Raw genomic sequence first — 13,670 nt, forward strand, 5'->3', positions numbered from 1 at the left:
TCCTCATTGTTTCCAGTTGGAGACATTCTATAATGGTCTCAATCTGCATACAAGATTGATGGTAGATGCTTCTACGAATGGTGCAATTTTGTCTAAGTCTTATAATGAGGCTTATGAGATCATTGAGCGGATCGTAAGTAATAACTATCAATGGCCAACAAATCGAACAACTTTAGGAAGACGTGTAGTCAGAGTTTATGAAGTTGATGCCCTCACTTCGTTATCAGCTCAAGTATCATCTATTTCCTCTATGTTAAAACAATTTACTGCTAATAGTGCTAATAATTTTGCAGCTCAGCCACCAAGTTCGTTTGAAGTAGTTTTCTGTGTGTACTATAGGGAATGTTATTCTTTTGAGAATTGTCTATCAAATCTCGAGTCAATATACTATGTGGGGAAGCAACATCAAAATAGGAGTGGACAAGGACCCCAATCCAACTACTACAATCCTTTATAGCGTAATCATCCTAACTTTTCTTGGAGCAACCAAGGAAATGGATCGAACAACAACTTATTACAGCATAGACCTAATTAATCTCAAGGGTTTAATCAGCAAGCTCCAAAACCACCTCAAGCTGAGACATCAAACAGTTTGAAGAACTTGTTGAAAGTATACATGGCAAAGAATGACGATTTGATCCAAAGCCAAGTAGCAACAATGAAAAATTTGGAAAACTAAATGGGTTAGTTAGCTATGGAGCTTCGTAATAGACCACAAGGAACCTTGCTAAGAAATATTGAGAATCCAAGAAATTTGGGTAAAGAACATATCAAGGCAGTGGCATTGCGAAGTGGTAAAAGTCTGGAACCCTGATTGATTGATGTTGAAGATAAGGCCGTTGAGAAGAATCAACCAGCTGTTGAAATTCCTACACCAAAGGAGTCAGAATCTACAAAGTCTGACAAGGTAAATCCTAACTTAGTGAATTCAGATACTTTAACATCATCTTTGGATGAAGATTTACCTACTTAGAGGATTCATTCGGTTCAATCGAAAGTTCCATCACCTATATATCCGCAAAGATTGTAGCAACACAAGCAGAAATAGGAGGTGCAATTCAAGAAGTTTTTGGATGTTCTGAAGCAGTTACATATCAATATTCCGTTGGTGGAAGCTTTAGAACAAATGCCGAATTATATGAAGTTTATGAAGGATATACTGTCTAATAAGAAACGACTGAGTGAGTATGAGACTGTTTCCTTGACAAAGGAGTGCAGTGCGTTCTTGCAGAATAAATAGCCACTGAAATTGAAAGACCCAGAAAGCTTTACTATACCCTGTAACATTGGTGAATCTTACTGTGGTAAAACTTTGTGTGATTTATGAGCGACTATCAACTTGATGCCTAAGTCTATTTTTAAGATGCTAGGGATAGGTGAAGTAAGACCTACAACTGTGATGCTTCAACTAGTGGATCGATCTTTAGCATATCTTGAGGGAAAGATTAATGATGTTTTGGTAAAAGTCGATAACTTTATTTTTCATGTTGATTTTATTGTCTTAGATTTTGAAGCAGATGAGGAAGTGCCGATCATCCTTGGGAGATCTTTCTTAGCTACGGGAAGAATGTTAATTGATGTGTAGAAAGGTGAACTCACCATGCGAGTTCAAGACGATCAGGTAACCTTTAACATCTTTAAAGTGCTGAAATTTCCCGATTCGACAAAAGAGTTTATGGAAGAAGTAGAAACCTTAGTTTCTATGGAAAGTAATTTTGAAGAAGATCCATTGGAGAAAGCTTTAGATCTTGACCCTTTGCAAGATGAAGAAGGTGAAGAAAACAAGGCTTTGATGGAAGACTATAACAGGCCCAATTTGCCCGGCCCATCATAAACCAAAAAGACAACAAAATAAACAAAAATAAATATAAAGTCCAATTTTTTTAACAATCCATTTACAGACCCTTGCCCAATCCAAACCCACATAAAACTAAACCCAAACCCCAAACAACCCAGCTAAACCATAAGCCCAAAAAGGCCCAAAACCTAAACAACATTTTTAGCAATCCCTAATAGCCTCCACTGTCGCACGCCACTCCCCTCCATACCGCCATTTCAGCACGCCACCTATAGCCTCCATTAGAAAGGACAAACATACAATAGCAGAGAGGCAATAACAAAAAAAAAATGTTGTATTTCCTTCGGCCATAAAAGCCCTCAAATCATCAATTTATTTTTTTTACAGAGAGTATCAAATACTAAAAATCAAATATAAGAAGAGCAATCAAAAACAAAATTTGAAAAAAGGTGGTCCTTTTGTTTTATATTTGCTTATTTGTTCTTTTCTATTGATATTTCTACTAGTTTTTTTTTAAAGAAAAATGAAAAAGAAATGAATCAAATCTTACCTTTCTTGCATGGATGTCATCGTGGAGGGAGCTGAGGTCGCCAGCTCCGATGGAAGATGGCATTTTTGGGTTAGAGAAGTTAAAAAACCCAAAAAATGGGACTTTTTATCTTCCGGCCATCGCAGACTGCGGCACCATCGCTGGTGACCGGTGGCCGCCACGGTGGCTGATGGCTGGAGCTCCTGCCAAAAATCGGAGGGGAAGGGAGAGTTGAGAGCAATTCAGATTTTTTTTTCTGAAAGAGAGTTGGAATGAATTTTTTTGAAAAATTTTAGGCTTAAATAGAACACCGAAACGATGCCGTTTTGGGATAGCTTAAATCGCTCCAAAATGAAGTTGTTTTGAGCCTTAACAGCGCACTGACTTGACCCGTCCAGAGGATCCACGTGTTTTTGATTAATGGGCTACTTGCTAGTTTAGTCCTTCCGCCTTTTATCCTCTTGCAATCAAGTCTTTTTTAATCTTTAATTTTGGCCCTATAATTTATTTCAGTTTTCAATTAAGCCCGCCTTGAAGTTGCGTGTTTTGGAAGGGAATTAGTTCCCATTTTGGTCCCTCTTTGTTATTCGCCCATTTAATATGGTCCTTTTCTTTTATTTTATTTTAAAATTCACCCCAATTTTTATTTTTAAAATTCAACTTAGTCCTTTCCTTGTGATTCTTGATTATTTTATTATGAAATTAATTAGTTTATTATTATTATTATTATTATTATTATTATTTTATACTTTCACTCTTTGTATTTATTTATTTGTTTTGTTATTATATAATTAAATTAATTGGTCTTGTAATATTATTGCTATTAGTTTTATATATATTTGTTTACCTAAAATTATATATATCGTATTTATCTTCTGTCTACTTATATACTTTGATATAATTTTAAAACCACTTTGTTTTTTCTTTAAATTTAGTCTTTCGTTTGGCTAATTTTATTATTTATGTGTTATTTATTTATTATCCTTTATTTTTTAATAGCTAATTTTAACACTGTTTCTATTTGTTACATTTGTTTATTTTGTCCCTTATACTTTTACCTTTTAAATATTTAACTCCAATATGATTTATATTTATTTATTTATTTATCTTTCCTTTAAATTTTTGCTTAAATTTAACATTATCATATTTATTTTATCTATTTTATTTAGTCATTTATTCGTTATTTCTTCTTTTTATTATTTTTATATATTTAAGTTTTTACTATCTAATTTAATTTTATTTGTATATTCGTATTTCCTTTTTCCTCATTTATTTTGCAATATGAGTTTTAAACTTCGTGAGTTTCAATTTAATTCGTGTTTTGATTAATTTTGCTTATTTATTTACTATATTATTTATTTATATATTTTATTACAAATTATATCTTTAATTTCATTTTACTTTAACTTGATTCTTTATTTTCAATATTTTACAAATTATCTTCCTTATATTTATTTGTGTATTTGTTTCTTTGTCTCCATTATTTGATTGACATTATTCTTTATGTGTGTGCGTTGTTGCTATTATCATTGTTGTCGTAACCATTTTTTTAGAAAAACGGGAATCGACTTGGATTTTGGAAATGAAAACGAAAAAATGGAAGTCGCCACCAATCCTTTTTGATGAGGTGTGATCGGATCACCATAAATTAATCATTTTAATAAAAGTTAAGATTTACTAAAATAATAATTTTTGGTCTACGAAAATCGAAAAATGAGTTCGGGAGTGGGTTATGCACGAGGAAGGATTAGCACCCTCGATACGCCCAAAAATTGGTACCTAGTTGATTACTTAGTGTCTTAATGTCGAAGATTGAAAACTTGAAAGACATTGAAATACGATCCCTTTTTGTAAAGAAAATGCTCAAATATTAAAGACTTTCTCGTCTCAAAATATAAAATGTCACATCCAGTGAGTTAGGACACGACATCTTGAATTTTCGAGAGCGAGCTTGCCTTTTATACAAAATTTACGTATTTTAACTTATTAAAAGCGTATTCGATTATTTAGAGTAAACGATAGAAATCAAAACCCAGTAAGTTAGGCCACGTCTTCTCAAATTCTCAAACACCGAATATTGCCTTTATTTCAAAACAAATTCTTATTTCGAGGTGACAAAATGTCATACCCAGTAAGTTAGGGCACAACACTTCGTATCTCCGAGAATAAGCTATTTTCAAAACTCGTATAGCGATTTAAAAGAGTATTCCGCTATTTAGGTTAAATGAGAAAAATCGAAACCCAGTAAGTTAGGGCACGATTGTCTTGAATTACCAAATACGGAATATCAAGTTTATGAAAGAATTATTTTAAGGCATCGAGTAAAAACGTAATGTGATTTATAGGACTATATCATTATTTAGATTAAACGAGAAAAACCGAAACCCAGTAAGTTAGGTGTAACACCCCAAACCCGGCTTGGAAGTTTGGCTCGAATCTGGCGTGTCACATTAAAGTGTTTTTCGAAAACCATGTTTCCATTAAAAACCCTTTTTAAACCTTGTTAGAAAACCTCAGCTGAATAACATTCTTAACAACTTTGTAAAAATCTTGGCAGTTGCGGAAGCTTAATTTAAAAACAATTGCGGATACGTGATGTTTTAAACAACAGTAGTTGCTTTGGAAAACCGTGTTCTAATACTAGTAATTATAAGAACAATAAATAAAATTCCAAATTTGAAATCCAGAAAATTACAACAGCTTTACTACAACCCACATAAAACATTTAAAAGTAATAATCAAAACTATAACATAAACAGTGTGTGTGGCTTCCTCCGAGCCTCTCGCAGCTCCGATCCGTCTAAGGCTGGAAATTACCTGAAAGGTTAATAAACGGGGTGAGTTTACGAAAACTCAGTGTGAAATCCCCTATTGTATAAAAGGAACAGTCAATCATATAAAAGAATTAAAAGTTTGGCCCCAGCCCTACTTACAGTTTCAGTATCAATTGGGCCTTAGCCCATTATAACAGACAGTACCAGATGGGCTTTAGCCCATTACAGAATAAGAAACATTATCAGAACTAGAATCAAAATGAGAATCAGAATCAGAATCCAGTGATAGAATCAGAATCAGAATTAGGTGGCAGAATCGGAATCAGTATCAGGAAACAGAATCAGAATCAGAATGTGAATGCAAACCTAACCCAATCCATCCGTACACACCCCCGTACCAACCTTACACCATGTAGGGAGACAACTTGACCCACCCATCCGCTACACACCACAGAATTTGCAGCATGGCTGCCAAAACAGATATTGTGACAGAGTCACCTGATACAGATATTGTGGCAGAGCCACCAGAATCAGATAATGTGGCAAAGCCACTTAACAGAATACGTGGCACAAAGCCATCGATAACAGGTCTATAATCAGCACGAAGCCTACAATAACGGTACACAGCCTTTGATAACATGATCGGCACTCAGCCATCGATAACGGGTCTATAATCGGTACGAAGCCCATAATAATGGCACACAGCCTTCGGTAACATGATCGGCACTCAGCCATCGATCGGTCAACAGATATTGTGACAGAGTTACCAGATACAAATATTGTGGCAGAGCCACCAGAACAGATATTTGTGGCATAGCCAACAGAAACAGATATTTGTGGCATAGCCACCGGAACGCTTCCTCCATCAATATAACCCAAATCCCATGCAATAGATATACATGTCATGGCATACAACATATAGAATCAGAATATCATACCGATATTTGAATCAAACAATCACAGTCAAGTCATTCATATCACCAACATATATTCACAATTTAATCCGTCAACCACACAGTCCAAGTCAGTCACTTGCCCACAAGGGCAAAACAGTCATTTAATACCTTAGGGGAAAAATGGTAATTTTTACCCCACAAGGGTATCTCGGTAACTCTACCCTACAGGGGTATTTCAGTAATTCTACCCTAGAGGGGTATTTCAGTAATCTACCCAAAGGAGGTATTTCGGTAATTCTACCCTAGAGGGGTATTTCGGTAATTCTACCCAAACGGGGTATTTCGGTAATTCTACCCTACAGGGGTATTTCGGTAATTCTACCTTACAGGGATATTTCAGTAATTCTACCTTATAAGGGTATTTCGGTAATTCTACCCTATAGGGGTATTTCGGTAATTCTAGCCTACAAATATGAGATTCACCTAGCCTATTCCAATATTTACTACACAATCAAACAACTTATCCAATTGGGCCCGTTGGCCCATTGGGCTCACATGGCCCCTTTCGGCCCAAAGTAGCCATCCTACAGAGAAATACACACCTCATAGGAGACTGGAGTTAATCCGCGCTCCGAGCACTCTTAGTCGACGCCCAACCCAAACGAGCACGCCATAAAGCGAAAGGGATCAACCAAGAAAGGTACCTTTACTCTCCTCATGGCTCTCTCTATTTAAAGCCAGCTTCGCATCCACTCTTATGTTAGCTTCCCGATGTGGGATCCCTCTATCATCAGAGTTTAAATTTAACACCAACTCTTGCCGCCCCCTGTTAGCAAAATAAATGCTCTTTGATTGCCATGAGTTTCAAACCCTGGGCCTCCTTGCCAACTTTATGACGCCACCTTCCTGCCTCTTATGTGGCGCTACTTTGCCACTAGACCACAAGGCTTTTTGTGGCACAATTTCTCCAACAATATTCTTAAGGCCTACCTACTACACCCAGGGTTTGATTCACCTTAAACCAATTTTTTTGCTAGAGTCCAGGTTTGAACCCAGGACTTCTCCAACACTTCTCAGCACACTTAACCACTAAAACAAGCCTTCATTAACGAAATTTACATGCATAACAAAATATTATAAGTTGCCTTCAGCCACTCCCATGCTCAAGGCCCAAAACTTCTAGGCCCAAATTCAGGGTGTTACATTAGGGCACAATTTTCTCGAATTGTCTAAATACGAAACTTGTTTTATTTTAGAAAACACAATTATATGCGTCAAGTAAAGGACCAACATAATCATAATCACATGATGAAATGAGAAACAAATCGCAGGATTAACATGCATAATAATAATAACAGAGGTGATGATATAAACATTAATAATGACGAATAATGTAAATTTGCATATATATTGAGACACATATGAATAAACGAATAAACATAATGCCTAAAGCATAATAATAACGAAAATATGAATGAATAAGAAACGTAAATAACTAAGTAATGAGAAAATAAGTAAAAAAAATAATAATAATGTTGCAATGATAGTAAGAAAGAAAAGAAAGAAAAAAAGCGATAACAATAATATGTCAAATGATCAAAGTTAATAATAATAATAATAAATATAGTAATGATAATAGTAAGAAAATACAATGTATAGTATTAGAAGTAAATACATAATACATACATATTACAAATAATCATAATATTAAAAACAACTATCGATAACTATATAAATAGATATATAGAAATAATATATACATGGTATAGTTTAAAAACATAAACATAAGATAATATGAGAAATAAAATATATAAATGATATAGTATTAAGGTATATCCATAACAATAAAAATACAATATTAAAAGATATATACACGTAATATATACAAAATGTATCCGTTTTAAAAATATATATATATATATATAATAAAATGCAATATTTAAACCATTTACATAGTATATACATGCTAAAAATAATAATAATAATGTTTAAAATAAATATTAATGATATTACATAGATATATACATATATATTAAAATGAAAACATGATGATATTAAAAGTATGTACACAATGTATTAAATATATATATATATATATGATATTTATAAATATATATATATGGTATAATGTTAGTATGTATATGCATAATATGGAGTATGATATAGTATTTAAAAGTGTATACATAAAATATATATTAGGAAAAAAACAACTATATGAATATATAAAATATATGTAGGTATTAATTAAAACTAAAATGCCTAAATAATAGTAAAATATGCTAATAATAATAATACGAAAGTAGTAAATAGAATAATAAATAATATTTAAAATAAAAATGGTAAAATAATATAGAGACCACATTAAATCTAAAAAAGGGACTAAATTTGAAACAAATATGAAGTTTTCGGGCCGATTTTAAAGAGGAATATAATAAAAGGGACCCATTTGAATGCGCGTGCGACTGTAGAGGGCCAAAAGGACAATATACCCGAGCCCTTAAAACAACGTCGTTCGAATGGAGACCAAAATGGAACCGAAAATAAATTTTAAGGCGAAATTGAAATAAAAGAAAGACTTAATTGCGAGATCAGGAAAAAGCAGAGGGGCCAAATGCGCAAATAACCCCTCCGCTTCAAAAACACGCGGATCTTCTGCAGAGTGCGTCGGGTCCTCGGGTCGACGCCTGAACGACGTCGTTTGGTGCTATGAGTTGAGACCCAAAACGGCGCCGTATTGTATCACTATATAAACTCAAATTTTTTTTAAAAAAAAATCAGTTTTCTCCATTCCCTTAAAAAAATAAAAAGCAGGCCCCTCAGTTCTCCTTCAGCCCCAGGTCTCCGTTGCCGGATCGGTCACCGTCCTCCGCACTGTCTGCTGCACCAGCCACCGTACACGGTGGCCAGAAATAGCATAGAGGTGATTTTCTTCCTCTCGTTTTTTATATTTTATCTATTTATTTAATGTATGTGTGTTGTTTTTAATAAAATAGAAATGATACGTGCCAATAATATTCGAAAAAGAAAAAAGGGTAAAAATAAAAACTGTAAATAGACCTTTAGATCGGTCTTCGATATTCCTTGCTGCTAGTTTTGAGTGTGTATTTGAGTCTGTTTTTTTATGTCAATCTTCTTTTGTATTTCAAAGAAATAAAAATCAAGAACAAAAAAAGAGAAAAGGAGACCCCTTGCACCCGATCCCTCTCTGGTTTTTTATAGCCCCTCTTTTACAAGTGTTTTTTTCTTCCGCATACTGTCCCTTCTCTTTTAATGCTACAGGCGAATGGCGGTGGAGACAGGCGCCACTTGCACTGGTGATGTGACGGGGCGGTGGGGTGGCTGGTGCTGACGGCAGAAGATAGGCTAGGGTTTTGTTTTTGTTTTTCTTTTTATTTTATGTATTGGGCTGTGTTATTGGGTTTGGGGGTCATTTGGGTTTAAAAATTTTAGGTTTGGGCTTTGTGGGTTAGAAGATAGGTTTTGGGCTAGGCGTTAGAAAATGAGTTTTGGGCTAGGGGCCAAACGGGCTTGTACAATTGTCATTATTTATTTTATTTATCATTTGATGGTGCTTGTTGATGTTAAAATAGTGTACATTATACGATTATCGTATGTTGTTTTATTAACATATTCATTATTTTCCTTTGCTACTATGACATTTCATTTGTAAACCATTTTAAACATTATACATTTTTACCCAAACTTGAAAAAAAATAAAATTTTGAAAACCAGCAATCTTACGCATTTAGTAAATTCGAGAAATCATATGCTAAATTACAGGGTCTCAATTTTCTCATTAAATTTAAATAGCCGAATAGCCCTTCAAATTTCAAAATACATGAATTTTAAATAAAAATAAAGGAAATATTTCGTACTTAGAAACTCGAGAAAGTCGTGCCCTAACTTACGAGGTCTCGATTCTTTTCCGTTGGATCTAAATAATCGAATATCCTTCTAAATTAAAACACATGAGATTTCAAAAATAAAAATAAAGACAAGCTTGTTCTCAAAGGTTCAAAGTGTCGTGTCCTAACTTATGGGATATGACATTTTGCTACCTCAAGACAAGAGGGTCTTTAACATTCGTTTCGATTTATCCAAGCAATTTTTTTTGTAACACCCCAAACCCGGCCCAGAAGTTAAGCCCGAATTCGGCGTGTCACATTGAAGCGTTGCTGTAAAAGTCATGTTTTAACTAACATCTTTCTTAGTGTTTAAAGAGTATTTTTGTTATAGATTAAAGTGAATGAAAGCTGTGCACCAGGTAGGATGCCGGAAAAGAAGAGGTGAGTCAATTAGACTGCTTAAATACCAAGCTCTCCATGGATCCACTCCTAGACATGCACACAACCATTGCCACACTTTAACTGAATGATTGTTCAAGAAAAACTATTTCATTTTAAGCCTTTGAAAGCACTTGCTAATTTTTTTTAAAATGTTTTCGTTGTGGAAGCTTTGTCAATCTTTTTAAACCGTGCCCTAGAGCTATTCAATTTTAAACAATTAAAACAATATCATATCTAAGCTAACAAAATATACTAAAATAATTAAAACGGCCTTATTACAAATTAAAAACCCAAAAACATAAAAGAAATAATCTAAAATAAAAGTGAAGGCGTAAACACTTATTTTAAACAATCCACATGGCCACTCTGAATCCCTCCAGCTCCAAGTCCACCGATCTAAGGCTCACCTGCAAAGATGGGAAAAATGGGTTGAGTTTGGAAAACCCAGTGTGTAAAGTATCCCAAGCAGAGCCCAAATCAGTTCAAGCTTTACTGGGCCTAAGCCCTATTCAGAAATTAGTGTTAATTGGGCCCTAGCCCATATCAATATTAATCTGGGCCATAGCCCCTTACAGTATCAGAGTATATTGGGCCTAGCCCATATCAGTATTAATCTAGGCCGTAGCCCTATTACAAGTCGAGATATATTGGGCCTTGCCCATATTAACACAGTTGGGCCTATTTTAATACAGTTAGCCCATAACAAAACAGTCTCATATGATTAATGCATGATAACCCCATCCAACCCTGCACTTGCCTCCGTCCATCCCTACACTTCCTATGGGGAATAAATCACCTACGCCATCCCTACACTTACAGTGTTAGCATCGGTTGCGGCACTAACTATAATCCGCAGCAAAGCTGCTTATATCAGAATATGTGGCACAGCCACCAGAACGGGTTCTTCCTCCATAACAAAACCCAACCCCATGCAATATGACATGTATGCAGAATATATATAATTAACAAGGCATGCTTCAGAAAGACAGTCAGATTATAGCGTAAGAACAGTTATTTACCCTCGAGGGGCGTAATCGTAAACTTACCCCTTCAGGGATAATACGATAATTCTACCTTACAGAGGTATTTCAGTAATTTTATCAGTCTTTTTAGGGTTTCATGCTCATTATAGTTATTAATGTATTAACAGAAACACTTACCGAGTGTTTTTACCGAATTGGGCCCGTTGGCCCATTAGCCCGATTTCGGCCCATTAAGCCTAAATATACCGAAGTGCACGAAATTGAGCACTTTGTAATCTTACCGTTGAAGTTACCAAAATTATCAATACAAACAATCCCACGAGCGTTCGCACGCTTGCAAGTTCTCGAAATGCCGACTTTTCGGCATTTCGGCTTTTCGGCTTTTGCCGATCTAGTCTACTAGTAGGTGTCGTTTACACACCTGATTTGTGACAACTACTACTAAAATCTCCCACAATAACCTACAAGCGGTCACTAGACATATCAGATCCAAAATACAATGGCAACCATCATAAACTTACTTACCATAGTCGGCCATCAATACCTATGGCCCTTGAGGTCCTACCTTTGCCAAAACTAGTGACTAGATCTAGATCTAGTTGTTCCACTTGTCCAAGCCTTCGATCAGCACCCTCTAGATCATACTAACACAAAAGCAAATCAATTGTTACAACCCTTAGAGCCTTAAGCTCCAATCAACAGCCTCCCTAAGCTTTTAGGGATTTCGACATTTTCTAAAACACGAAATAAAGAATAGATCTGAGTACTTACCACAGGTTCTTTCAACCAACACGCTTCCACTTCAGTTTCTACTTAGATCTGATGTAGGTCTAGGCCTTAAACACTAGCAGAAATCGAATCTTAGAGATCTAAAGATTCACCTGTATGTCCCTAAAAACTATGGTGTTTTCGGCTTTTGGAACTGTGAAGAGGAAGATGATTTGGTATGGTGGTTTTGCAGTGGTATTGATGACAGGGGTTGAGGTTTAGAGGATGTGAAAATCAGCCAAAAGAGATGAAGAAAATAGGAGGATTGGCTAGAAGAAATCGGCACAAGAAACAACTTTCGGGATTTTAGATTTTATGGCAATCGGCTATAGAGGTTTAGAAAAAAATAGGAATGAAAGAGGAGATGAGTAGAATGGTAGGAATGTTTCGGCTAGAGAAGAAAAGAAGGAGAAAAGAAAATAGAAGAAGAGAGGAGAAGAGAAGAAATAATTCGGCACTCAGGAAATTCTACTTTGTGTTTTTGGCTTTTTGTGATATTGAGAAGAGAATAGAATGAAAGGGAAGGCTCTAGGTGGCTAACCCTAATTCAGTAAACAAAAAGAAAATAAAGCTTGCCCTAATGGCCAATTAGGCCCACGACCCAACCTTCCTAAAGCCCTAGCCGAATTTCCACTTAAGCTCTATCACATGCCTGGCACATGCACACAAAAAAGAAAAAAAAATAAAAGTAACAACATGCTTACCTTGTGACTTGAACTCTGGCTCCCTTGCAACCTTAATGACACCACAGCCACTAGACCACAAGCTTCCTTGTGTCCTATTTTACCACATCAATCTTAAAAGCCCATATCGCCAGAACCCTCTCTTTCCAAAATTAAAAATTCAGGAACTGCCTCGGATTGGATTTACTCTTGGGCCTTTTTCCCACACCATAAACCCTTCGTAATTTTTTTAATTACTACACTAGACATACAAAATAATAATAAAAATTAAACCATCCCATTTATTCGGGCCGTCTCCTACTTGAACCCAGACTCAAGGCCCACTACTTCCAGGCCCAAAAATCGGGGCGTTATATTTTTCGTAAAATTAACAATAATAAAAAATGGATCGTAATGCAATTTCTTTCAAGTTTTCAAATATTCGACATTAAGACGTTAATTAATCAACTAGGTATCAATTTTGGGCGCTACGAGGGTGCTAATCCTTCCTCGCACATAACCGACTCTCGAACCCATTTTTCTCAAATTTCGTAGACCAAAATCATTGTTTTAGTAAATCTAAAATATTTTATTAAAATGTTTAAATTACGAGGTGATCCGATCACACCTCACAAAAAAGAGATTGGTGGCGACTCCCATTTTCATTTTTTTTAAAAGTCGACCTTTTCAAAAAAATGGTTTTGACAAAGCCAATTCGAGAAATTTTATTCAATCCACACGGTTTGAACCATTGGAGTTAGAAGTCAGAGAATTTGTGCAACCCAAGTTATAAATTGAATAACCACCTAAACTCAAACTAAAGGTACTTCCTTCCCATTTGAAATACATTTATTTAGGTGACTATTCCACTTTACCTGTGACTATTTCAGCATAACTGAGGAAATATCAAGAGGAACAACTAATTGTTATTCTAAAGAAATTTAAGAAAGCAATTAGTTGGACCATAGCTAATA

At 35.1% G+C, this 13,670-nt stretch overlaps 1 long non-coding RNA gene across 1 annotated transcript; it reads right to left on the bottom strand.

Annotated features, from left to right (window-relative positions):
* Positions 1 to 10,518: 10,518 nt before the first annotated feature.
* On the bottom strand, positions 10,519 to 11,855 carry LOC128284110 (uncharacterized). Its single transcript, XR_008274425.1, has 2 exons — positions 11,792 to 11,855; positions 10,519 to 10,690 (listed from the first exon to the last, which is right to left on the bottom strand). It is a non-coding gene; the product is annotated as an uncharacterized LOC128284110 (long non-coding RNA).
* Between the last annotated feature and the right edge of the window lie 1,815 nt (positions 11,856 to 13,670).

Source organism: Gossypium arboreum, chromosome 11 (genome assembly GCF_025698485.1).
Source record: "Gossypium arboreum isolate Shixiya-1 chromosome 11, ASM2569848v2, whole genome shotgun sequence".
Taxonomy (NCBI): domain Eukaryota; kingdom Viridiplantae; phylum Streptophyta; class Magnoliopsida; order Malvales; family Malvaceae; genus Gossypium; species Gossypium arboreum.